The following is a 7,494-nucleotide window of genomic DNA, read 5'->3' on the forward strand; positions in this document are numbered from 1 at the left end:
TTTATATATATTTCTTTATATATATATGTATCACTAAATATTTAGATTTTCTTTGCTTTTAATTCAGCATTTTTAAAGCAGCTTTATATAGACGTAATCAGTGGCAGCAACACAGCGTGGTTCATGCAGGTGCACGATGCACACGTAACCCTCTGAGACAGCAATATTTTGTGCTCATGTTTACTCAAGCTTATCTTACACTGAAAAAAAAAATGTGTTCAAGAATGACAACCATTTCATGTGCAGTTTTGTGTCTATATTCTGCTCAGAGTATATCAGTTAGAGGCCGGTCATGTATTTGAAAGTAAACTTGATCCCAGTAGACCTGTGAAATGACAGAAGGTGTTTTAATTGTAACCACAGATAAGGAGAAGACGTGTCTCGATCCTTTTCAGACACGGTGAACTGCAAATACCTGCACTTAAAAGGTGCTTTAATGTGCTAATGTGTATCGCATATCAGAGCTCTGGTTATCTGTGTTCTGGATATGGGATTTATTTATTTAATGTAATTTGTGGTCTTAATTTGTAATTTGTGGTAAAATAAGGTCTTTGTGTACTTATTTTAGTATGGTTTATTGAGTCATAAATAATCAAAATAAATGGATATTTAGGAAAAAAGAATAAGCTATATTTAAAGATAGACACCATTCTAACACCATTCATTTTCCATTATTCACTGCAGCACTGGTTTTCTTGAAGATAGGAGATCCTGCGTGTAGTCGGACTGCTAAAGAGATTCAAGACGAGAGAGAAAAGGGTAGAAACAGGAAACAGCAGTGGCCGTATCAAAGAGAGGTTAGCAAATGCCGCACACCGGGTTCGCCGCTGTCCCTGGAGCCCCCGCTAGCCTGTTATCACCCTGCCAAGCAGGGGGGCTTTGAAATTGGCACTTTCCTTCATGTGACAATTGTTCCTGCTGATAGACCATTAGATTACTTAGCTATTCACTCATTCGCTACCATAGTAACCTTGTGTCACTTTCCCCTTCATAACATTGGTTTCATGGAGCAGTTTTACTCACCCACCCAAGTCTATTGAAAGTGGTACAATAGCAGTTGTTTAAAATGACTTTTTGGCACCCTGGAATTCACAATTGCATATATATTTGTATGTGTGTTTCAGTATGGCTGGAGTGAAAGTCCTAGTCCTAGACTAAAATGGCCATTTAAACCAGATTAACAGGAATCTGCTTTCTATGTCATGGTTTTAAATAGTCTTGGACTTAGTCTAGTCCAGAGTTTAATAGGCCGATTTCCTGGAGAAGGACTAGAGCTACTTCAGGACTAAATTAAGGCTTAAATTAAACCTACCAGGAGACAGGTTTAACTTTAGATTAACGTTGTGTTTCCAGTGTTAATCTGAATGTTAATATGAAGTTAAACCTGCCTCCTGGTAATATATAATATATATAAATCAAAAATATTGGCACCCTTGGTAAATATGAACAAAGAAGCCTATGAAAATAAATCTGCACTGTTGATCATTTTGATCTTTTATTCATAAAAATTCACAAAGCCCTAACCTTTCAGTAAGTAAAATGGAATTGAGGGGAAATCTCATTATGAAAGAAATATTTTTCTCTAATACACATTGGACACCTCCTTTTGCCAAGATAACAGCTCTGATTCTCTCCTATAATGCCTGATGAGTTTGGAGAACACCTGACGAGATCAGAGACCATATTTCTATACAGAATCTCTCCAGATCCTTCAGTTTCCCAGGTCCATGCTGATACACTCTCCTCTTCAGTTTTCTATGGGTTCAGGTCAGATGACTGGGATGACCATGGCACCTACCCTTTTGTGCTCAGTAACCCATTTTTGTGTTGATTTTGATGGTCTTTTTGGGTCATTGTCCTGTTGGAAGATCAAGCCATTGACCAATTTAAGTTTTTTTTTTTTCTCTTTTTTTTTCTCTTGCTGTTTGCTAGAATCTGTGATGACATGTATCTGAACAAGATGCCCAGGACCTCCTGCAGAAAACTAGGCCCACAACAATAAAGATACAGCAGTATATTTCATTGTGCATGTGGGGTACTTTATCCCTGTGTGAATCAAACCCACCTTGAGTGTTTCCTGCAAAAAGTTTCATCTGACCAAATAACCCCGACCTGTTTGAAGTTCCAGTAGTGTCTGACAAATGAATATGCTGGAGTTTGTTTTTGGATGAGAGCAGAGGGTTTTTTCTTCAGGCCCTCCCAAACAACTTGTCGTGATGTACTCAACAATCTGTTGCTGCACATCAGAACTATATTCTTTGTTTTTTCTCATTGTGATAGATCATTTGTGTTCTCTCATTTGTATTCCTGTCAAACAGGAAGTAATGGCTGGATAATTTCATGTTCCTAGTCACGCTGGTGTGCTGTAAATATGAATAAGCTACTACTGATATACTGATAAATATAAAAATGAAATACTGATAAGCTACTACTAAATATTGTAGAAACTTAATTTTCTGTAAAGTTGCTTCGCAATGATTTGTATCGTAAAAAGCGCTATACAAATAAACTTGAAATTGAATTGAATTGAATTAAATATGAATAGGAGTATAGATCTTCAGAGATTTTACTCATAATAATTTTTTCTAGGGGTACAAATAATTGTGGCCAATGTATATTAGAGAAAAACATTTATTTTCATAATGTGATTTTGTTGTTAGATTTAGATTTTTGTTATTTATATATATAAGCCATATATATATATTTTTTTTCATATATATTTTTTTATATATATAACAGCTGCTTTCTGTATTATATAATAAATAATAATAATAATAATGTTGCAAAACTGACAAGAGCTACTGATTGCAGGAATTTATGCAAGAATTCAATACAAACAAATTTCTAGCCATTTTTTTTTATTGCAGTTTTTTTTATTTTTTTTTTGCTGCCATTGTTGTCCTTGGATTTGCTTCTCTGTTCCATACCATTTTAAACTTTCCTTGATTCATTCCATGTTTTATAGGCAACCTCTGTCATGCTAATTCAGATTAGCACAGTTGATTTTTTAATTATTTTGGTCTATTTTAGTTCAGGACTCCATAGTCCAGGTGTTAGTAATCTGAACTGTGTGTTTCAGAATGCCATTTTTTAAACCATGATTAACTATTGTAGATTGAGCCTACTCCTGGCTTAATTTAAACCCTGTCTTGGAAACCTCCCTTATATATATATTTTTTTTTTGAATGATATCTGAACAGGAATAAAAATGGTTTGTCTGTACACACAGTATCTCATGATTTTGCCATCTGTTTTAACTTAATACAGATTATTACGAGTTAGATGCACGATTATTTTGTTTGATTTATACAAAATCTGTATAAAATGTAACATTTATTTATTGTTTGAATTGAATGTAATCTAGTACAATTAATAGAATCATAACAAAGTAGTATTCCATAATGTCACTATGTATCCAAATTCCTGTTTTCCCATCATATGTTTGAGTCCTCAAATATTCCTTCATGTATGACAAGGCAACTCAAACCACAGTGGCAGGCATAAATGTATCCATTCTGTGACAGCGATGGGGTAAAACAACAAAGGACAAACACACATGCACACACAGATGAGCTCTCCGCTCATCAGGCAAACCGCACACACACTCTCACACACACTGACCACCGCACAGCCAGTAGCTCCCTCTGTTGACCACTGCTGAACTGCAGACTGAAGGGCTGTCCCGGCACACAGCTGCCAACCTGCCTTTGTGTCCCCATCAAGACGCAATACAAGAGCACTGCAGCACTCTCATATGACAGGCACAAACACACACACACACACACACACTTTTCAGTCTACTTTCTCTTGCAAGGGACTTTGAGTTTTGGAATTTGAGGAAGCAGAAGCAGTTGTAAGAAGAATTATTTGTTCGTTTTGAAGCTTTGCTTGATAACAGTACCTATTTAGGAATGTATGCAAGTGTACATGTGTGTACTACAGTAACTTTAAGTTGTCACCTGTCTTAAACATTGCTTTTGCATTTTATATTGACTAATGCACAAATACACAGTCAGTCAGACAGACAGAATTAATCACAAAAAAATGTTAAAAACACACCTTAGTTTTCCCAAGCTCACGTATAAAAGCATGTATCATTATTTTGTTTATAATTATTCATGTCACTTAACTTATTGTGTGTGTGTGTGTGTGTGTGTGTGTATAAAATACATTGTGATGTATTAAAAATAATTACCTATTAAAGTACATAAATTAAACGCACACACACATACACACAGCATTTCAGTATAACTCTTTAATTATTTATTTGATTAAATTGCCTATTAAACTGCTCTATTTTTAAATTACTGCTATTAATATAGAAACAACAGCATCACATTTTTGCAGCGTTTTTGTTTGTAATACGCTTCTCCGCTCAGCCCGAGAGCTTTCACTCTGAGACGCCCAGTGTCGACCCGAGTGGCTACAAATAAGCATCCTGCCTCTTGAATTTATTACAGCCCAATTTTTGACAAATTGATTTTAAACAACTCCAGCGGCGGACGCATTGACTGTATGCTCCGTGGCTGGTCGGCTGACATGTGACCTAAGTGAACTTGCCCTCCCCTATTGACTGCCTTGATTGATGCTCCGCCAAGCTAGCCCTGATAATTCTTAGCCACATGTCAACAGCCAGTGACCAAAAGGGTCATCCCTGTCTTTAACATTTGACACACACAAATAAAAAACACACACAAGCTCTCACGCCCACGTACTCACACACAAACGCTTACAAAAGCCAGACTGCAGTCTTTTCAAATCCATTTTGAGACTTTGCATACCCGTCCTTGCTAGCGCCTAATGCATTTTGTTTTTACATCTAAGAGCTCGTCTTTCAATCTGCCGGCTTGTGAATTGAATGCTCGTCCGTCTCTTGTGGCAGAACGGGATTCGGTTTGAAAGCGAGACATGGCTCGTTGTAAAACACACACCGTCTGAACAATAGAAGCAGAAGCGCTGTGCTAAAACTGCTAATGAAAAAGATGGGCAGCTATTGACATGTATCGACATCCGCTGCAATCAGCGCAGACTAGTCGTGCATACTTAAGTTCAAATGTTTTCAGCGGGGCAGCAGGGATTAAAGGCTGTTAATGACAGCGTGTAGTAGTGAAGCCAGGCTCGATTCTGAATAACTTTGTGCTGCTAAGAGCGCATTGTTGTTATGCTTAAACTTAATGTTCTTAGCATGTTGCTATCGCAGTCAGATTTGTTGTACATAGAGGGGCTGACAGAAGTTTGGAGTGATCCTTTGGGTATTTCCAGCCCCACGTGGCCAGTGTTTGGGGGTCGCAGCCACCCATTCAGCACAGATATGGAAATTTGACCTAAAGGGGGTTCTGTCAAAAGCGGGCGGCCCACTGTAATTGAATCAATACAGCCGATACAACACTGCACCCCTGCTGTGAAACCTAAATGAAAAAAAGCATGTCGGCAGTGGGGGGGTGAACTTTGCTAGTCTGAGCATTCAGGTTTGATTCACTTTAACCTCTTTCTTTAGATGCTTCTCAGGCAGAATCATACATTTCAATGTGTCCAGCTAACTGATTTTTTTTTATTTCCTCCATTTGGTCTCAGTGTGCATCTTAGTTTTTCAAGTATGACTGCTGTCTGTTAACTGCAGCGCTCTGCATTTGATCTACGTGGTTCTTGAATGTTTGTTGGTCTCATGGGACCTGAGTGAACACAGGTATCCCTCCAATCTGCATTCAAACATTATGGCGGTTCCCATTCCCCTCATTCTCTTCATTTCCGTTTGTCACAGTGCAATTAAAACAGTTTCAAATGGCAGTCGGCTGCCTGTCGTTTCCACTCGGAGCTTTGAAACTTATTGCTTTAGTATTTTTTTTAATCATGTGCCTTTTTTTTTTTTTGGTGCAAATATTGCAGAGACTGTATATTGTTTAAAAGCAGACGGATGAATAAATTAAGCAAATGTAACTTTCGAAGTGTGAGAATGTGTGTGTGCGTTGGTCGGTCGGAAACAGTAGAGTGTTATTTCAAAATGCCTTTGTTAGACCCAGTGTCCTTCAGCAATGGCAACACACTCCCATGTAATAAAAATAATCTTCTAGCAGTCTTTTACACTTCTCTGGAAACAAAGTTTCCATGATTCTGATGGAACCAAGACATGATTCTGATCGTTCAAATGCATTTCCTTTTCTTTTTTCTGCCCATCTGTTATTCAAAGGGAAAAGCCTGGATTTCACTCAGTCGTTTCTATATGTGCCATATCAAGCTTTTTCTTTCTTTGTGCAGTTTAGAAGTGGATCTAATTTCCCCGAAAGATATTAGTTTTCAGTGATGTGTGTGATGCATTGATCTGTGCCTCTTTATTGTTGATGTGCATCTCTCATTCGATATATCTTACTCTACACAATGCACCTGCTGCCTACCTGAGTCTTAATAGCTGTTCGTACAAATAATGGAGTTATTTAAAAAAACAAAAACAAAAAAAGATATTTTGTGAAATAGGTTTTTAAGTAATGAAATGTGTAAAAAAATGAAATAAAATGTAAAAATTCAATAATATTTATTAAACATTTTACTGTCATTTTTTTAAGGATTGTTGAAAAAATAGACAAAAAATTATATGACTTCATGTTTATTAACACTATTAAAGCAATCAAATAAAAATCAATCAAATCGTATATGAGATCCACTGAACAGGTTAAGTTCAGTTTCAGAGATCCAAGACAGGCATTTTAAAGAGATGTCTGCCTCCAAAATCCCCGCAAGTTTGGAATATGAAAGACGGTCAGATGCAATTTCTGTGGCGGCGTGGTGGGGCAAGCACAATGGTTTGTGGGCCGGTGCGGCTCCTGAATTTTCTTATCAGTGGGGAATTGCGGTGTGCTGAGATGCCAGCAATATCTTCCCTGCTGCTGCTGGAAATGCAGCGAGCCTGTGACACGCGCGTAAACATACACACATACTTGCGAACGGCTCGCGCCGGCAGCCTGGATGCCCCGCAAATGTGGCTCAATCATTCTAGAACAAAGGGGTGCCTTTGATCTTTCCTCAGCCTTTTCTCACTGTATATGTCAGTGATGTGGTCACGGTAGCGTGTGTCCACTCCCTCTCTTCCACATTTGCTGTGATGGGCCGCTGTTATGATGTTGCGGTGGATTGCTACGGTTTTCCCAGCTCTGTATCGCCTCAAATTCAACTATTTCCACTTACTCAAAGTGCACGACAACATTCGCAAGTCCGAAAAACTCAATTTTCTCATTGTAAAACAAACTGTACTTTTAAATTCAAATGTACTGATTGTTTATAACACATTTTTTTAATGTTCCCCATGCAGGTAGAAGAAAGAAACAAATTAGCAAGCAAACAAAGGCAGATGTAAAGCGAACAGCAAGCGGCTTCATTCACAATGTTTTGTATCAACAAAGTGAGCGGTTTTATCTGCGCACTTGACAGCGCGAGCCGATAAGCATTGCTGAGGGAGAGACGCGGGCTGCTTCTTTAAACCCTCTCTCACCCCCACTTTCC

General features: G+C 38.0%; 1 protein-coding gene across 1 annotated transcript in view; it reads left to right on the forward strand.

Moving 5' to 3' along the window:
- LOC107733169 (estrogen-related receptor gamma) overlaps positions 1–7,494 on the forward strand; it is a 111,183-nt gene that overhangs the window by 17,788 nt on the left and 85,901 nt on the right. The window contains exon 2 of the mRNA XM_016544709.1: positions 685–797. The gene's annotated coding sequence lies outside the window, so the exon portion shown is untranslated. The remainder of the gene's footprint in view (positions 1–684; positions 798–7,494) is intronic.

The sequence above is a fragment of the Sinocyclocheilus rhinocerous genome, unplaced genomic scaffold (assembly GCF_001515625.1).
Source record: "Sinocyclocheilus rhinocerous isolate Xijiao unplaced genomic scaffold, SAMN03320098_v1.1 scaffold8, whole genome shotgun sequence".
In the NCBI taxonomy this organism is placed as follows: domain Eukaryota; kingdom Metazoa; phylum Chordata; class Actinopteri; order Cypriniformes; family Cyprinidae; genus Sinocyclocheilus; species Sinocyclocheilus rhinocerous.